Raw genomic sequence first — 18830 nt, 5'->3', positions numbered from 1 at the left:
CACAAGCAGAGGCCAATCTTCAATGTCCTGGAGATGATGGCAGTTCTCTTAGCATTGCAGGCATTTCAGTACTAACTCCCCAGGGATACGATATCCATACAGATTGGTAGTATGTCATTGATTTGTTGGGTACATCAAACGGAGAGACTCACTGTTATCCTCTTTGTTGAAAAGCCATGAGGGTTTTTGGCAAAGGGCGATGTCTTCTCAATGCTTTCTTATAGCAAGACATATCCCTGGGTTGTGCAGTGTATTGGTGGACAAGTTGAGCAGATCTGTCCTGATGCCTGAGTGGTCCCTCAACTTCAGCAGTGACCACCTTGATTTTCTGTCACTGGGGCTAACCTTGCAGTGATCTGTTTGCTATTCACCTAAACAACAATTGTGGTTGTTACTTTGCCCTGATCCTTCCACAGGGACAGTCACCAAGGGATGCTTTAGTCCACAGTTGGCCCCCAAATCTCTATGCTTTTCCCCCTTACAGAAAGAGAATGTGCAATGCCAGGGTGATCCTCATTGCCCCTTTCTGGCCTTGACAAACTTGGTTTCCCTTCTTGTGGCCTCTGCTAGTACATTCTCCATGGATGCTGGATTGCTATCCAGATCTCTTAACACACCCTGCTGGATTGCCCCCTCCGGACCAGAAGGCCATGAGATTAACTGCTTGGTTCCTCCTGTTCTAACATTAGATAGAGATGTCAGGTACCCCCCTTCAGTTGTAAGGATCATTTCAGTATCTCCTAAACAGACCACTATAAAAATATACAATAGCATGTGGAAGAGATTCTCAGTTTGGGTCATGGCCAAAGGTTTGGACCCTTTCTCTGTGCCATTTCATTCCATTTTAGAATTCTTGTCAAAACTTTTCCACAACAGCTCCAGTTATTCAACATTCATGGTGCAAATGGCAGCTATCTTGAGTTTCCACATTGGCCAGAACAATAATACCATTGCTTCCTTAAAAAAATTCTAAAGTCTCTTTAAAAAGAACTTTTCTCCTCAGAACTCCTGTCAGAGGTCCTGTACCTCCATGGGATATTACCATCATGTTGCATGCTCTGACTTTTCCACCCTTTGAACCAATAGCATCAGTTGAGTTAAAATACCTGTCCTGGAAAATATTTTTTTTTAGTGGCTGTTTCTTCAGCCAAGTGAATCTCAAGAGATGCAAGCACTTTCATGCAAACCTCCAGGACTAATGCATCTTTCCTTCCTAAAGTGGCATCCAAAAGTAATCTATGCCAATCAATAAATTTACCAGAATTTTTTTCCAAAATATTCAAACAAAGGTGAATCTATGCTTCATATGCTAGACATTCATCGTCAGCTGAGGTTCTACCTTCATAGAACCAAACCGTTCACAAAATCAGACCAGTATTTGTGGCATTCTCAAAACTCAGGTTAGGTAAAACATTGGCTAAAGTGACTCTGTTAAGATGGTTATCCGAGTACTTTGCCGTTGTTTATAATAAGATGGGATTATCTTTACAGTCTAAGCCTAAAGCTCACTGCACAAGGGCAGTGGCCACTTCAACCGCTTTTCCCAGTAGATACCCTATTGATGATGATTGCGCAGCAGCTACTTGGTCACCAGTTCATACGTTTGTATCTCATTGTAAGCTGGATGATCAGTCTAAAGCATAGTCCTCCTTTGGCTCCACTATCCTCTGAAATGTCCTTCCTTGATACTGCCCGGGTCTGTATGCTTGGGAAGCTTAACCCATAGTTGAATCGGATGAAAATAGACAACATAGGAAACAAAAGTTATTTACTCACAATACCGGTAGATCAACTTTGTCTGATTTTCGTCCTGTTCATCATCCCTCCCATCTGCCCCCTTCCAAATTGTCACTAATAGCATTCTGATGACCTGATTGACTGTGGCATTCCTTGTTTATAAGCAGTCCTTACTGCCAGTTCCCCTGTAACCTGACCCTTTTTCTCTGTTGTACATTTTGGAGTTAATTTTGAACAGAAGTTAAATGTTTTCATGCATCTGCATATGGGTATAATACATAATGGTGGGACAAACTTGATCTGAGGTATGAAGTGGAGTTCAGGGGATTATAATTAAGGAAGGTGTCAGAGCCTCAGAACTGAAAAGCTTCACGATCAGTGCAAAGGTCAGATTCGACAACCACAGTTTAACCGGATGAAAATCAGACAACAATCTATCATTATGGCGAGTACATAACTTTCATTTTAAGAAGAAATGGCATGAGGGCATTCCCCCCAAAATAATTAAGGAACCAAGGACAGTCTAACAAGTCAGAATTGACTATTTAAGGGGATCTTTATTTCCTAACCTTGCTTGTTATAGTGCCCAAGTTCAAAATGCTGTTAGTTCACAACCTGTTATATTTTCTTCCTTATTTAAGTTTCTTGGTAACACTAGGTTTAAAAGATGCTTATCACATCCTTATTCTTCCAGACTTTAGTGTCTGGATCACATTATCAGTTCTGTGCCTTATTCACTGCACCAAGAGCGTTCACAAAGTGTCTTCAGTTACAGGTCATTGTGAACTACAAGGTATCTACATTTTTCAATATTTAGATGACTTGCTTATCTTTGTAGAGTTTTCAGAGTTTCAGACATTTCTGTCTCTTGGGTGAGAGATCTCTTAAAATGGATTTCAAGGGAGCATTCAAAAGTCTTTTTTGATTCTTTCTCACAGGATTGTGTTCTTGGCATGTCAGCTTGACACCTCAATTCAAAGAGCTTTTCTTCCCCAGAAAAAAAAAAGTAGAGCTATGTCTAAATCTACACCTATGGTTTTCCATTCAGACTTTGGCCACTGTAAAAAAATACCTCAGGAATTTTGGTCTCATAGCATCTATGATTCTTATGATTCCCTGGCAAGACTCCACATAAGAAAGATACAGTAGTGTCCGGAGTATTTTTGGTCCCAGCACCAACACCCATTGGTTTTTCAAGTCCCAGTGCTGGGGTTTGTCACAGGAGAAATCACTTGGATTTGTTAATTACTGTTGAAGGTTTTATAGTTGACAGTAATTTTGGTCGGATGTAGCTATTCTTAGAATATATTAGATAAGTTTGTTGTGTCTTAGCAGCTATTCTTTTTTCATTACATAGTCTGCTTATATATCTCATATTCTGTACTGAGACATAATTTTTTTTCTGTCACTTAATATTGACATTACTGTTACTCTCTGTGAAGTGTGTGTGTGTGTGACTCAGCCTAATTTTATTTAAGGCATTTGTGTGGATAATTACTGTTCAGTTTTTTTTTGTGGTAGTGGTAATTTTCTCTCGAGGTTTTCAATGGCTGACCAAGAGAAGCAGCCTAAGTCAGGGTTCAAAAAGTGCCCGAAATGTGGCCAAAAGATGTCTGTAACAGACAGCCATGTAAATTGTGTGTACTGTCTTGGAGCCCTGCATTTACAGAATAGCTGTTCTATATGTCATTCCTTTTCCTCCAGAGTCCTACAGGAAAGGAAAAGAAAATTAATAGACAGAGGTCTGTTGAAGCCATCCTTCCAAGAAGCACTGAGTGACCAGGATGGATCCAGCAAGACCTCAAAGTCTTCTAAGACTACAGACTCAAAGAAATCGAAAAAATCTTCGACTTTGGCTCCACTGCCATCGGAACCGACAGTCTTTTCTTTTCGGAGCTGGTACCCAGTCTTGGAACAGATCTCCGAAGCTCCTAAAAGTCCATTGTTACAGTCGGTACCACCTTCGGTGTGCTCTTCTCGGTCCTCTGTCAGCTTTTCAGATCTGGATGCGGATCGTGTGGTGCAGAAGCTGTTATTGGCACCGGCCTTGGCAAAAATTTTATTGGCTTCGACCCAAATGGTTTAGGAACCGAAGACCCTTGCACCAGCTCAAACTATTCCTTCTCCGATCCATACTGGCCCTTCGGAGCCGGAGGAGTCAAACCTGTTGATAGTGGAACCCTCGGAGCCGATGCCTGCTCCAGTGTCTTCGGCTCTGTGCACTCTGACCTCCTCGGTGTCGATCAAGGACTCTAGGAGCCGACACTCTCTGGTTGGGTCAGGGGAGGATAGTCGAACCGACTTGTCGGTTCCAACTCTTCCTCTTGGGGCTTCAGCATGGATGAGCTCGGCTCCTACCTCTGGTTTGAAGCCCACTGTCCCAGTACCGGGGGTATCGACAGTTTCCTCTGATCCTTTGGTCCCCTCACATCGGAACAGAGGTGCTTTTGATGCCACGAGGAGAGTCATGTCTCCTAGGACATCCTCGACTTCAGGTCTGGCTTCCTCCTACCCTAAAGCACCCGTGTCTGCTTCTGCCTCACACATCCTGATCAAGCGTAGAGACCCATTGTCTCAGGAAGCCCCATTGGGTGGCCCTTGCTCTTCCGAGACCTCACCAGAAGCTCCCACTAATGAGGTTCCCAGGAAGAGATTGTGTAAGAGGAAACATCTAGACTCCCCCCAGGAGTCTGTAACATCTAATACTGAAGATATCTCATTCGCTGAGATACTTGAAATCCTTAGGCAGAGGGGTGACTGGCAGTCCAAAATCCCTACTGAGGATGAGTCAGTTCTCCTGAAGACTTTCGGGTCTCATCCCTCCACCTCTTGGGTGTCTCCACTCTTCGATGAGCTGATGTAGCTGGTCTCACGAAGGGCGTGGGAGTCTCAGGATACTATGGAACCTTGTCCCTAGGAGGCCTAAAAAGTTCATTTCTGCCCCTCTTGACAAATCGTTCTTAACAAAAGGTGTTCAAGTTGATGCCATGGTGGTGGTGGCAGCCACTAAAAAGGAAATGTCTGACTTCCTCGTCTATCCATCCTCCTAACCGAGACACCAGGATCATGGATAGATACGGGAAGCGCATGTTTAGTTCAGTGACTTTTGCTCTTCATTTGCTCAACTATTTAACCCATTTTACCAGGTTACAAAGAGATCTCCTTAAAGAGCTAGGAGATACTGTTTAGAGTACAGTAGCTGCAGGAGCTACCAACAAAGTTGCCACCCAGCTTGCTACCCTCAGTTCTATAGTAAACTCATCCATGCGCCTCATCTCATAGGCAGCTGATGGAACGAGTAGGGCAGCGGGTACAGGATTTGCTCCTAGGAGACACTTCTGGATGCACTTGTGTTCCTTCCTTGCGGAGCCCTTCAAGTCAACTTTCGTAAATACTCCCTTTGATGGCTCGTCCCTTTTCGGGCCTAAAGTAAAGGAAACCTTAACCAGGTGTGAACAGGGCGGAAAAACTGTCTGCCATCGGGGTCCTTTTTTCACCACTACCCGACCCTACCTTAAGGGTCAAAGGGGAGGAAAAATGTGGTTTCGAAAGGCCCAAGGAACCTTTCAGGAGACACGTGGTGACCCCCCCCCCCCAGAGGCAGAGGAGGGTGCAATAATGGAAGATGCCACTCTTGTGGCAGAGGGGTCCACAACACCAGGGTGACAGAGAACTTCTCTGGGATGCCCTTCCAGCACTCCTGAAAGGAGGCCCGACTGTCCTGCTCTGGAAGCAATCGGAGGTCGCTTATCTTTGTATCCAGATGCCTGGCTCAAAATAACAAAAGACAGCTAGGTACAAAATATCATTTCCAGAGGATACTTCATCCCATTCACCACACCCCCCTCCACCCATAAGAAAAATCCCGGACGTTCCACACAGTTACAGGGAACAGGCAACAATAGAGGTCCAAACATTGCTAAGAAAAAGAGTCATCCAACCAGTCCCAGCAGACCAGACAGGATCCGGAACTTACTCAAGATTCTTTTTGTTCCAAAAAAGACTGGGGACTGGAGACCCATATTGGACCTCAGCAGACTGAACAAATATGTAAAGAAAGAGAAGTTCCGGATGGTCATGCTTCAGTCTATACTTCCCTTCTTAGGGAAAGACAGTTGAATGTGCTTGATAGATCTCAAGGATGCGTACTACCACATAAAAATGGCCAGGCCATCCAGGGATCATCTGTGCTTCCGGCTGGGAGCCAGTCACTATCAGTTTTGAGCTCTACCCTTTGGTCTCACTACAGCCCTCAGAATGTTCACCAAATGCATGGCAGTGATCACGGCTCACCTGAGGGGTCTGGGATTCCAGGTGTTTCTGTACCTAGACGATTGGCTCCTTACGGCCACCACAAGGCATCAACTCATTCAGGCCAGGGAGTCCACTCTGTCACTCTGCAATCAACTTGGCATTACACTCAACTCAGAAAAATCTGCCTTGTCGTCATCGCAGCATATAGTTTTTTATTGGGGCAGAGCTGGACACCACCACATTAAGGCTTTCAATAGAAAGAGTCTTTCTTCTTCGTCAGCATGTCAACGTTCTGATATCCAAAGACAGAGCATCAGCATCAGAAGTCCTGAAATTATTAGGCATGATGGCAGCAGCGATTCTAACCATACCACTAGCTCGTATGCACATGCCGATAGTACAATGGCTGTTGTTCACTCAGTGGTCTTACCAAGAGCTTCCCATGTCACACTATAGTGATCACAAATTCCTGCAAAAAGGATATCTTCAATGGTGGTTGACCTCAGTTCATGTCACGATAGGACGCCCATTTGTGCTACCCCTCCAGCGGTCACAGTGACCACGAACACTTCCCTGATAGGGTGGGGGGGGCATTTTCAGGGAAAGACAGCCCAAGGCACATGGACCGATCAAGAGACACATCTACATATCAATGTCCTGGAGATGAGAGCAGTACTTTTGGCGTTGCAGTACTTTGAGGGCTCTCTTCCTGTGGGTACGATTGCGATTCAGACGGACATGTCGGTGGTCTGGTATTTGAACAAACAAGGAGGAACCAGGTCCAGTTACTCCCTTTGTCGCGACGCTCTGAGTATGACAGTGGGTTGTTTCCACCCAGTGCTTTCTGTGGCAACGCACATCCTGGGGAAATCCAACGTGATAGCAGACAAGCTGAGCAGGGCTATCTTGTTGCCCCACGAGTGGTCCCTCAGGAAAGAAATAGCATACAGGATATTGCTGCGACCTCTTTGTCATTCACATGAACACGAAATGCAGAAGCTACTTAGCCCTGATTCCCCCTCTAGGAGAAGCCCCAAGGGACGCACTCGTACACAATTGGCCTCCGGGTCTTTTCTATGCATTTCCACCGATCCTGCTGATACCCAAGGTTCTACAGAAAGCAAAAACCCTGGGAAGGACCATCATTCTCATAGCCCCTCATTGGCCTAGTCAGATTTGGTTTCCTTTCCTTCAACTTTATCTTTTGGAGGACCCCTGAATTCTGGACCCAGTTCCGGACCTTCTGACGCACTCGTCGAGGGAACTTCTTCCCTCTCTGCAGTCCCTGAAGTTGATATCTTGGCTGCTCTAGTTTCCATCGTAGCCAGGTTCCATAACCTCTGCAGTGAGACAAAGCAAATCCTCTTATTCTTGCATAAATCTTCTACTAGGAAGCTATATCTTAGCAAATGGAAAAAAATGTCTATATGGGCTTCTAAAAACAATATTGATCTTTACCAAGCCCCTGTGGCCTCCCTTTTAGAGTTCCTGACTAATTTTTAACAAAGGAGCTGCAGCTGCAACAGTTCATGTTCAACTGTCTGCTATTTCTAATTTTCATCTTGGATTTGAAGGATTGAATATTATGTCCCAGTTATCCAAAGCCTTTCTCAAAGGGACTTTTCATATTAGACCACCTGTGAAATCTCCCTCTTCTCCATGGAATCTATATTTTATGCTTTCCCATATAATTCTTCTGCCATCTGAACCAGTTTCCTCTTGTGACTTCATATTTTTGTCATGGAAAACCATCTTTTTAGTAGCTATTACTTCTGCCCGCAGAGTGTCAGAGCTTCAGGCTTTATCCATCAAGTCTCCTTATTTGATATTCCATGCTGACAGAGTCTCACTTAGAACAAATCCCTCATTTTTGCCCAAAGTTTGTACTGAAACCAATCTCAACCAAATTATTGATTTGCTAGTCTTCCTCCCCAACCATTCAAACAATGTAGAATACATGCTGCACAAACTTGATGTTCACAGACGGCTCAGATATTTGGATAGAACAAAAGATTTCAGAAAATAAGATCAGCTTTTTGTTTCATTTTCAGACTCTAGGAAGGGTAGACCAGTGGCTAAAACAACTCTATCCAAATGGTTATCTGATTGTATCACCGTTGCTTATTCAGCTGCCAATATGCCTTTACACCATAAAATTAAAGCTTACTCAAACACAGCAGTTTCTACATCATCTGCCTTTTCTCCCAGACTTCCTATTGATAACATTTGCGCAGCAGCCACTTGGTCAAAACCTCATACCTTTATCACTCATTACAGTGTTGACAGGGCCTCCTTTGGAGCCACGGTCCTGAGAAATATACTCCCGTGAGCCACCCGAGATTGATGGTGCTTGGGATGCCACCCATCAGTAAAGAATGAACGGCGAGCTAGAACAACTTCACATAAAGAAGTTATGTACTTAACGTTCCATGTGAGTTATTTATCTCGCCTTCATTCATACGTCCCTCCCGCCTACCCCCTCCTGGGCTGTTAGATGACCTAGATGCTAAAGCCATCCTGGTTGCTCAATCCTTCTATACCCTTTCTTTGGAGTGAAAGAATGACATATGGTATTATTATACGCAGCAAACAAGATCTGAGGTAACTCTAGGTGCATCATGGGATAGGGACTTGGCCTCGAGCTATTTGAAGACCTTGAGCTTTGCAATTGGCCGACTCAGAGCCGAGGGATCGGCTCCAAACCCATCAGTAAAGAATGAAGGTGAGATGAACAACTCACATGGAACTATGGTAAGTACATAATTTTTTTCCTTCCAGTTTCTCTTGTACAACAGAAAATTTGTTTTTGAAACAACTCTTCTTGAAAAGCTTCATAGTCTAACAGCCCTTTTATTGCAACCTGTGATGTTTGCAGTTTTATCAGTTCATGTGAATAGCTAGTTTAAAGTTTTTCCTATTTTTCCAGCCTTTATCTGAGTTGATGGATTCCTTCACTGATTCATTTATTTTAATAACCCGAGTACATTTTATTTATTTTTCCTCTAAATTATTGGAAGCCATCTCTTGTAACGAAGCTGAAACTGTGTTTTGCTGAAGAGTTGCAGGATTCTTCCCAGCAAGTGTTTTTGCTTCACAGTTTCTGATTGATTTTTCTTTTCATTTTCTTCAAATTTCTTCTTTGCAGGCATCAAGGCAGTGTACCTACCAGCTAGTAACAGAATTAAAACTCAAAGTGGGGGGGGGTGCCTCTCCAGTAAGTTGTGTTTGAACAGGGGAACCAGGCAGGGGTGTCCTGTTTCCCCTTTGTTATTTGCTTAGTACTTAAAGCCATTGTCAACTAAAATAAGTGACTTAGAAATTGAAAGATGTAATTGGTACAGTAATCATGAGAAATTGACTTTATTTGCAGATATTATGTACTTGATAAATCCAGAAAAGGGCATCACAGTATTGAACTTTTTGAGACAGTTTCAAGTCTTTCCTGGTTATAAAATCAATGAATATAAAACAAAGGAAATGGATAGTAATTATTTACTCACACAGAAACTAGTTTGGCAATACCCATATTTATTTGGACAAAATAAGATAGCGTTTAGGATTACGGTTTAGTTCTGTTCCGTCAGCTAAGTATATGTTGGAATAAACTAAAATACTAAACAAAAGATAGTATAAAGACTGATAAACTGAAAGCCTTTGTTATGTGGATATTGATCGTAAGATAGAGGCAATGAAAATGTTTAGTCCCTTTAGTTTTATATACAGGTCAGGCAAATTTTTTTATCAACCCGAGGGGACGTTGTGTACAATAATTAAGAAAGATTTGAAGAACTGTATATGAGGGGGCAAGAGGGTGAGTGGGATAAGTTGAGCCTCCCAATTGGATAATGTATACAATTACCTGATTTGAAGGGATATTTTAGAGCTACAGAGTAAATAAGGAGAGAGTTTAATTTTGGATACAAATCCATAAGGAGAATAATAACTGGAAAGACCTTTATATTTATAAAGTTGCAGAAAGTATTTTAAGAACCAAGCCAACATGGGAATGGAGAAAGATTTTTCCAACGGGGATGACTGCAACCAGGGGTACATAAAATAGGCAGGGGGGAGCTAGATGTTACTGGTGAAGACAGGCAAAGGGGTCAAGGTATTGGGGGCATACAACTAGAGAGGGAAAGGTAATAGAGTGGGATGAGAACAAGAAGAAGTTTGGACTGCAGATTAGAGACTGCCTTCCCTGTCAGGGATTGATATCAGAGTAAAGGCAACGAGAGAGGGATGTGGAAGTCTTAAGTGAAGTACCTGGTCTGGTAGAGTTTTTAGTTGAATGTAGAACAGGACCTGCTGTTAAAAAAGGGATAATTAATAAGGCATATAAAATATTCCAAGATAATTATAGGAATCAATCAGAGGAGGTTAGAAAAGATTTGGGAGAGAGACTGGAAAAGCAAGTAACAAGGGAACAATAGGAGGACATATGTATGGCTTACAACTTTGCACTCAAGTCCAGAGGGTTTAGGATTTTTGCTTGGATGTGTTTGCATTTTTTTTTATACCTTAAAGCAGACTTCAAAAAATTTTTTGTCAGTTAAATAACAAATGTTGGCAGTGTGATGGGGAAGAAGGATGTTACTGGGAACTTGTTGTTGGGTGTGTAATGAGTTTGCAGATTGTAAAACTTCTGAACAGAGTATTATGTCAGAAATATTGGGGTAACAAATTGCTATAACTATGGAAATTATTTTTGAGGTAAGACCCAGGATCTGAATTGCCTAGAGATAGAAAGGTCTTTTTGAGTTTAATTCTGTTGGCTTCCTAAAAACCGGTTGCTAGGAAGTGGAAATTAAAATCTAAACCAACTGTATTTAAAATATTGAATATTATAATAGAGATAAAATAACTGGAAAAAGGAGTTTTAGAAAAGTGAAAGAGGAAATTACATAGAAATAAATGGAATTTGTGGGAGCAATACATGTAGAATAACGTTCAGTAGTACAAGTGATGCTTAAAGAAAGGTAGGAATTTAGAGCAATTTATGTAATGTGGAACTGAAAAACAGCTGTGAAGAAAGTTAACTTAATGATGTTATGTGATCCTATCTCGCCTACATTCTGAATGATGGGTTCGGAGCCGATCCCTCGGCTCCGACTCGGCACGCTTATGCCAAAGAGCGAAGTCTCTTATTGGCTGAGCTTACTATATCCCAGGATGCACCACTACCAGTCCCCTAGATCTCGTTTGCCGCTTCCCTGCGAAGACGTGGTCTCGAGCTGGCTGGGCTAAGTAGTTTTTATTAACTAACTTTTCTGTCAGTTTTTGCTGTTTTTTGGTCACAAAAGCTGTTTTAACGGCTATCGCTCTTTTGTGTACGTTTGGATTGTGAAATTTTTTGTGTGTGATTGGGTTGAGTTTGTTTTCGGCCCCCCCTCCATCAGGGCCTTCCCGGACTGTCAACCTGTTAAAACTTTACAGGGTCTCAAGTAAATCTTAATTGTTTAGAGTTCCCTGTCATTTTCAGGAAGTGTTTGCGTTAAGCTATAACTGTGAGCTTAAATTTATCATCAGTAAATTGATAGTTGTTTATTTTCCTGTCAAAGTTACTAGAATTGTTTAACATCATGTCTCAAACTCCTAGGCCTTCGGGCTTTAAAAATGTTCAAATGTGGTTTCAAAATGTCTATCACAGACGATCATTCGCTCTGTGTATATTGTCTAGGGGCAAAGCACTTGCAGGAGTCATGCAGCGTATGTCACGCTTTTCCTCAAGGGTTCTCCAGGAGAGGAAAAATAAATTGATTCTTAAGGGGTTAATTAAACCTTCCTTTGAAGAAGCCTTGGCATCCTCTCCTGCCAAAAAGAAAAGGGCTTCGGTTCCGACCAGTCCGTCGGATCCGACTGCCAAGAGACCTAGGCAGGCCTCTCCTTCGGCTCCAAAGACTTGGAGCCGAGGTCGAACGGTCTGCCTCGATGCCACCAGTATCGACTCCTCTGGCTTCGGAGCCGATGGCTGGGGCATCGAGGCGGGTCACCTTCGCCGGCTCCGCTGCTCGGAGCCGACAAGGGTCGCCGCTCAGACACTTCCTCCTCGGCCAAGTCTACCTCGGCACCGATGGAATCTGGTGTGAGTATTTCCTCGGCGCCGATACTCATCGAGTCGCCTCGGAGCCGGTCCCCTAGCCCTTTGGGGCCGATGGAGAGGCCTTCTCGAACCCGTTCTGTTTCCTCTCGGTCTTCGAGAATGTCGGATTCTGATATAGACAGGGTGCTCCAAAGACTGTTCCAGTCCCCAGTCTTCCAAAAATTTGTTTCGGTTCCGACCCAGTTGGCTTCGGAGCCGATGACCTTGGCCCACCCCATTGCCATTCCTCCTCCGACTGCTTCGGCTCCGTCGGAGCAGGTGCTGTTGGAGCCGGTGGAGATCTCAGGGTCGGCTCCGACCCTTACTCCAACCCGGGCCTTCGGGTCCGAAGTTTGGTACGCGGACTTCTTCGGCTGGACCCGGGGGTGATGTTTCGGGACCTATGCTTTCGGTTCCGAGCCTCCCCCTCGGTGCTTCAGCTGCGGGACTTCCGTCGGCTATCACGGCTCCGGAGACCGGACTCTCCCAGGATTCTGGGGGTCCGGCTTTCAGGGCCATGAGGAGTGCCTTGGCCAAGTCCTCTTCGGCCATCTCTCCGGCTTTACCGGCACCTTCCCTGGGCGTGGAGACTGGGTCTTTGGCAGTTCCCCTGTCCGTAGCCAGCGGAGCCCCGAGGCCTGAGGTTACCCCAGTGGGGTTCCCCTCCTCCTGAGGGTTCTTCGAGTTGTCTTCAGAGGAACCCCAAGGAAGAGATCGTGCAAGAGGAAGCACGTGGACTCCCCGAGTCTATTACATCAGACACTGATATGGATGATGCAGAGGGGTCCCAGTCGTCCTCGGATGATGTCTCATTTGCAGACATCTTAGAGATCCTCAAACAACGAGGCGGCTGGATATCCAAACCCCTCTGCGGACGAGTCAGTGCTCCTCAAGGCCTTTGGAGCTCAGCCCTCCGCCTCCTGGGTGTCTCCGCCCTTCGACGAGCTTCTGGATTTAGTTTGTCGAAGGGCGTGGGAACATCCAGATACCGTGGAACCAGTCCCTTCTCGTCCAAATAAATTTTTGTCTGCTCCCCCTGAGAAGGAGTTCCTTACTAAAGGCGTGGCTGTAGATGCCATGGTGGTGGCATCTGCTACACAACAGGACGTGACAGAGGCTTCAACGTCCGTCCATCCTCCTAATAAGGAGTCTAGGAGTATGGACAGGTAATGGAAGCGCACCCTGACTTCAGCGGCCTTTACTTTAAGGTCTCTGAATTATTTGGCACATTTTACCAGGCTTCAGAGGGATCTGGTCAAGGAGTTGTCAGATTCCTCTCGGTAACCTACCTGAGCAGCTAGCCCAGTCGGTTAGCTCTCAGTTGGCTATCCTTCGTCAATTTCTAACTCGTCCATGAGGCTCATTTCCTATGCGGCCGAAGGGGCGGGTAGAGCGGCAGGCACAGGCGTGGCTCTATGTAGACAAGCCTGGCTCCGCTTGTGTCAGTTTGCGGAGGCCTTCAAGTCTTCCTTCGCCGACGCTCCCTTTGATGGGTCCTCATTGTTTGGACCCAAGGTGAAAGACACCCTTACCCGCTGTGAGCAAGAGGGAAAAACTTTATCTGCCGTAGGTGCCGTTATTCCACTCCTTTCGGCCTTACCCCAAGGCTAAAGGAGGGGGAAAATGTGGTTCCGCAAATCTCGCAAGTTTTTCCCCCAACAGCAGGAAGATTCCCCGCCCAGAGGCAGAGGACGGGGAAATTTTTCAGGGAGACGCCGTCCCAGAGGCGGCAGAGGGCCCCGCAATTCTGGAGACCGTGAGTCCTTTCGTGGCTCTTCAGCCTCCGACGCGCCATGAGGGATTGCCCTGCTGTGCTGCTCGAGCCAGTCGGGTGTCGCTTGCCAAGCACCTAAAAGCCTGGGAGTCAATCACTCAGGACAGATGGGTGCTTCGATCATTGCCGGAGGTTACACCATCCCATTCACATACTCACCCCCACCGTCCAAGAGAATCCCGGACCCACCACCCAGTCAAAGGGAAATAGCAGCCGCAGAAGCTTTAAAGCTGCTAGAAAGGAGTCATCCAACCGGTCCCCACAGACCAGATCGGATCAGGAAATTACTCCAGGTTCTTTTAGTGCCAAAAGACAGGGGACCTGAGGCCAATATTGGATCTCAGCAAACTGAACCAATCCGTCACGAAATCCAAATTCAATGGTCACGTTACAATCCATTCTCCCATTATTGGAGAAGGATGTTTGGATGTGCTCCATAGACCTCAAGGACGCCTATTATCACATACCGATACATCAGGCGTCCAGAAGGTATCTGCGCTTCAGCCTGGGAGTCAGTCATTACCAATTTTGCTCTGCCCTTTGGTCTCACCACAGCCCCAGGGTGTTCACCAAGTGTTTGGCAGTAGTGACGGCTCACCTGAGAAGTCTTGGATTCCAAGTGTTTCCCTATCTCGACGACTGGCTCCTGACTGCCACCACCAGGCATCTACTAATGGACAACCTCAAAGCCACCATCTCCTGGGTGTTTCCTGGGGATTACATTCAATTGGTCAAAGTCTGTCTTGCTGCCCTCTCAACGCATAAAGTTTATAGGAGCAGAGATAGACTCAAGATTGATGCGCCTTTCTTCCTGCCCAAAGCATCCTATCTTTACAGGGCCAAGTTCAAGCTCTGATCTCGAGATCCAAAGCCCCAGCCAGGATGGTTCTACAGGTTTTAGGCTCAATGTCTGCCACGGTTCTTTTAGTTCCTCTAGCAAGATTACACATGAGGATTCTTCAGTGGCTCTTGTCAACTCAATGGTCCTTTCAGGATCTTCCCGTCAATCATCACATCATGATTACGGAAATATGCAAAAGGGACCTTCGCTGGTGGCTTCAGACATCCAACTTGGATCAAGGAAAACCCTTTGTTCTCCCTCCAGTGGTTACCCTGACGACAGATGCCTCCCAGATAGGGTGGGGGCATTGTCTGGGCAGGCTAGTTCAGGGCTCCTGGCTTCCAGACAAGCTCTTCTCCACATCAACGTGTTGGAGATGAGGGCTGTACTTCTATCCCTACAGGCCTTACACAAGTTTCTTCCTCAGGGCATCATCGCCATCCACACAGACAACATGTCGGTGGTCTGGTATCTGAACAAACAAGGAGGGACCAGATCGTACCCCCTTTGCAGAGAGGCCATGAGAGTTTGGGAATGGGCTGTAGCTACCAACCGCTTCTTGGTAGCGACCCACATCCCGGGAAAGTCAAATGTATTGGCGGACAAATTAAGCAGGACAATTCTCTCTCCTCACGAATGGTCTCTAAACCGCACAGTAGCAGCCCAGGTTTTCAAGAGATGGGGGACGCCGTGCTGCGACCTATTTGCAACTCCACAAAACGCCAAGTGCCAAAGGTTCTTCTCCTTGATCCCACATCAGGAAGTACCAGCCATGGATGCTCTAGCACAACCTTGGCCAACAGGGCTACTTTATGCCTTTCCTCCAATTCCACTTCTTCCCAAAGTTATTCAAAAGCTTCTCAACTGGGGTCTTTAATGATTCTGATTGCCCCATACTGGCCTCGTCAGATATGGTTTCCTTACCTGAAGAAGCATGCAGTGGACGATCCGTGGACCTTAGACCTGATTCCGGACTTGCTGATCCATCAGTCGGGACATTGGCATCAGTCCCTTCAATCTTTGAAATTGATAGCTTGGCTCCTCCACTTCCGACCTTAGTTAGAAGGCACACACTAGACCCGGAAGTTGTTCACATTTTATCTTCGGCCCACAAACCCACCACTAACAAATTGTACCTCAGTAAGTGGAAGAGGTTTGCTATCTGGGCTCAACTCAAGGGCTTAGACCCTATCACTGCTCCTGTCCCAGAGGTTTTGAAATTCTTAACGTCCCTGTTTAATCAGGGATCTTCTGTCTCAACTATTAAAGTCCAACTAGCGGCTATCTCTAAATTCCACTAATCCACGGATCCTCCTTTGATGAGCAGCAGACTATGCAAAACGTTCATTAAAGGTGCGAGTCTATTAAGACCACCAGTTTTTCATCCTGCACCTCCGTGGGATCTTGATTTGGTGCTTCGCGCATTAACATCTTCCCCTTTCGAACCGGCTGCTACATGCGAGTTAAAATATCTGTCTTGGAAAACGGCATTCTTAGTGGCTATTACTTCTGCAAGAAGAGTTTCAGAACTTCAAGCCCTGTCTATTAAACCACCGTACTTGATTTTCCACAAGGATAGAGTATCACTTAGGCCTAATCCATCCTTTGTCCCAAAGGTCTGTTCTAGTTTCTGTCTTCAACAATCTCTAGAGCTACCAGTTTTCTTTCCAAAATTCTCCAATGAAGCAGAATACACTCTCCATAAATTGGATGTTCACAGGCAATTACGCTTCTATTTAGACAGGACTCAGCAACTTCGTAAGTCAGACCAGTTGTTTGTGTCCTTCTCAGATAATAAATTGGGCCAAACCATCACAAAAGCTACTATCTCAAAATGGATCAGAGATTGCATAACTCAGGCCTATTCTTCTTCAAATAAGCAACTTACAACATCTATCAAAGCTCATTCTACCAGAGCTATGGCTACTTCTATAGCCTTTCATTCCAAGCTCGCTATATCGGAAATCTGTGCTGCGGCTACTTGGTCCAACCCGCACACTTTCATTTCCCACTACAAATTGGATGTGGCATCTAAAGGACGAGCATCTTTTGGTTCCACGGTACTCAGGAGTGTTTTCCAGTGAGCCACCCAGGATTCAGGTGCTAGGGACGCTGTCCCATCATTCAGAATGTAGGCGAGATAGGATCACATAACATCTTTTAGTTATGTACTCACCATAACTTCAGATGTTTGGGATCCATCTCGCCTACATTCCTAATACCCACCCTCCTTCCCCCTGCCTTGGAGATCAGAAGAGATTGAACGGTTTTGAGTTCTACTGTTTTATCTTGTTTCATCTGACGATGTTATATAAGCAGGGCGTGCATGTGTGCATGTATGCGGACAAACTAGATCTGGGGGACTGGTAGTGGTGCATCCTGGGATATAGTAAGCTCAGCCAATAAGAGACTTCGCTCTTTGGCATAAGCGTGCCGAGTCGGAGCCGAGGGATCGGCTCCGAACCCATCATTCAGAATGTAGGCGAGATGGATCCCAAACATCTGAAGTTATGGTGAGTACATAACTAAAAGTTAATATATAATCTGTATTTAAATGGAGAAAAGTGTTAAAATGGTTGTTGCCCTTTTTTTCTTTTTAATAACTGTACGTGTGCCTAAGTCTTAAGTGACAGTTTAATAAAGGTAGTAAAATATTTTCTGGTTTCTGTTTCTGGATTTCTCTAGGACTTCTCCTGCATGTTGCAACCCATGGGCCAGTCTCTCTGGTATAGCCCGACTTCTGTGAAGCTCATCTCATACCACTCAGGATGTGTGACCTTCCAACATACTCTTACACCTCATTGAGCATGTCTGCAAGCACAACTCTTCAAGGCTGCGAGGTAGATTTACTACTGATTTTTTGCCACTATTCTAATACACGGCAGAGAAGATGTAGTAGAAAATTGTATTACTTACCTTTCTGTTTAGCCCAGTGGAGTTTGCTTCCTTATCTGCATAATATCCCATTTTTTTGCCAAAATGTATTCACTGATGATGATTATCTGTAAAAGACCACACTTACGGCAGATTCAGAAATGTAAATAATTTCTTACTACTCGCTAGTTTAGGCCACATGGAGTAAAGTAACTTCTATATTAACTCACCATTGCTGCAGAACCTGAATTTTTTAGATTTTCAGAACAATGCCAGCACTTCAGATTGTTCCTACGAATCTACTGTAAAGCAGGTTGGTTTGGTCAAAGGATTTTTCTCAAGTTTTCAAAGATCTTTTTAAGAGTGAATTTAGAGCAGAGTGGAAAGCATTTTTATGAGATTACCCAAATGAGTCATGCTTTGAGATTTCAGTAAGTGTATACTGTATTACGTAACCACATGCACAGAAAATACTTAACCATTTTTCCTAAATGCTGAAGGGCAAGGTTACTGGGCATCTTGTCAACCCACTGTGATAGAAAATTACTGAGATGATCATTCAGATTCAGCTGAGTCTTCTCCAAGAGTGCTTCCTGTACTGTGCAGCAAGAAGTTCACCAGAGCTTATGTGAATGCTTGTGATTTATTGTGCAAGCACTTGGTAAGAGATGATGTATTTTGATTTGTTGGAAGAAAGGGATAGACTGTAGACAGGAATATTTATATTTTGATTTATATTTTTATCTCTGAATTTTATTGCTTGTTGGTAGAAAGGCATAGATTGTAGACAGGCAAACTCTAGCCATCCCAAGGGGCCTAGTCAGCTATAAATTCAGTGAGACTGTGGACAGGACACTCCAGAGATTATGTAAAACCATCCAGTGTTGGTTTGTTTATTTTGCAACTGCTTGGTAAGAGAAGATTTATTTTAATGTATAGTTTATTTTTTTACTTCTGATTTTCACTGTTTGTTGGAAGAAAGAGATAAATTGTAGACAGTAAGATTTATTTTGATTTATATATTATTTTGTACCACTGATTTTCACTGTTTGTTTAAAGGACCACTACGGGCAAATGATGAAGAAAACATATAATGTTAAGTTGTCAATCTCGCCTTCATTCTTGCTTGATGGGTTCGGAGCCGATCCCTCGGCTCCGACTCGGCACTTGCTAAGCTTGAGAGTCACTTTTACCAGCTCGAGGCAGCCCCATATCCCATGATGCAAGGCGGTAAGTACCCAGATCTCGTTTGCCGCTTAGGAGGTCTTCTT

General features: G+C 44.6%; 1 long non-coding RNA gene across 1 annotated transcript in view; it reads left to right on the top strand.

Moving 5' to 3' along the window:
- Positions 1-18830, top strand: part of LOC122801222 — a 249695-nt gene that overhangs the window by 27299 nt on the left and 203566 nt on the right. Inside the window, exon 2 of the long non-coding RNA XR_006364677.1 lies at positions 17371-17525. This is a non-coding gene — a long non-coding RNA (uncharacterized LOC122801222). The remainder of the gene's footprint in view (positions 1-17370; positions 17526-18830) is intronic.

Source organism: Protopterus annectens, chromosome 1.part0 (genome assembly GCF_019279795.1).
Source record: "Protopterus annectens isolate FY-2018-M chromosome 1.part0, PAN1.0, whole genome shotgun sequence".
In the NCBI taxonomy this organism is placed as follows: domain Eukaryota; kingdom Metazoa; phylum Chordata; order Ceratodontiformes; family Protopteridae; genus Protopterus; species Protopterus annectens.
Note: the sequence above shows the minus strand (reverse complement) of the source record. Positions and strands in the feature narration are given on the sequence as shown.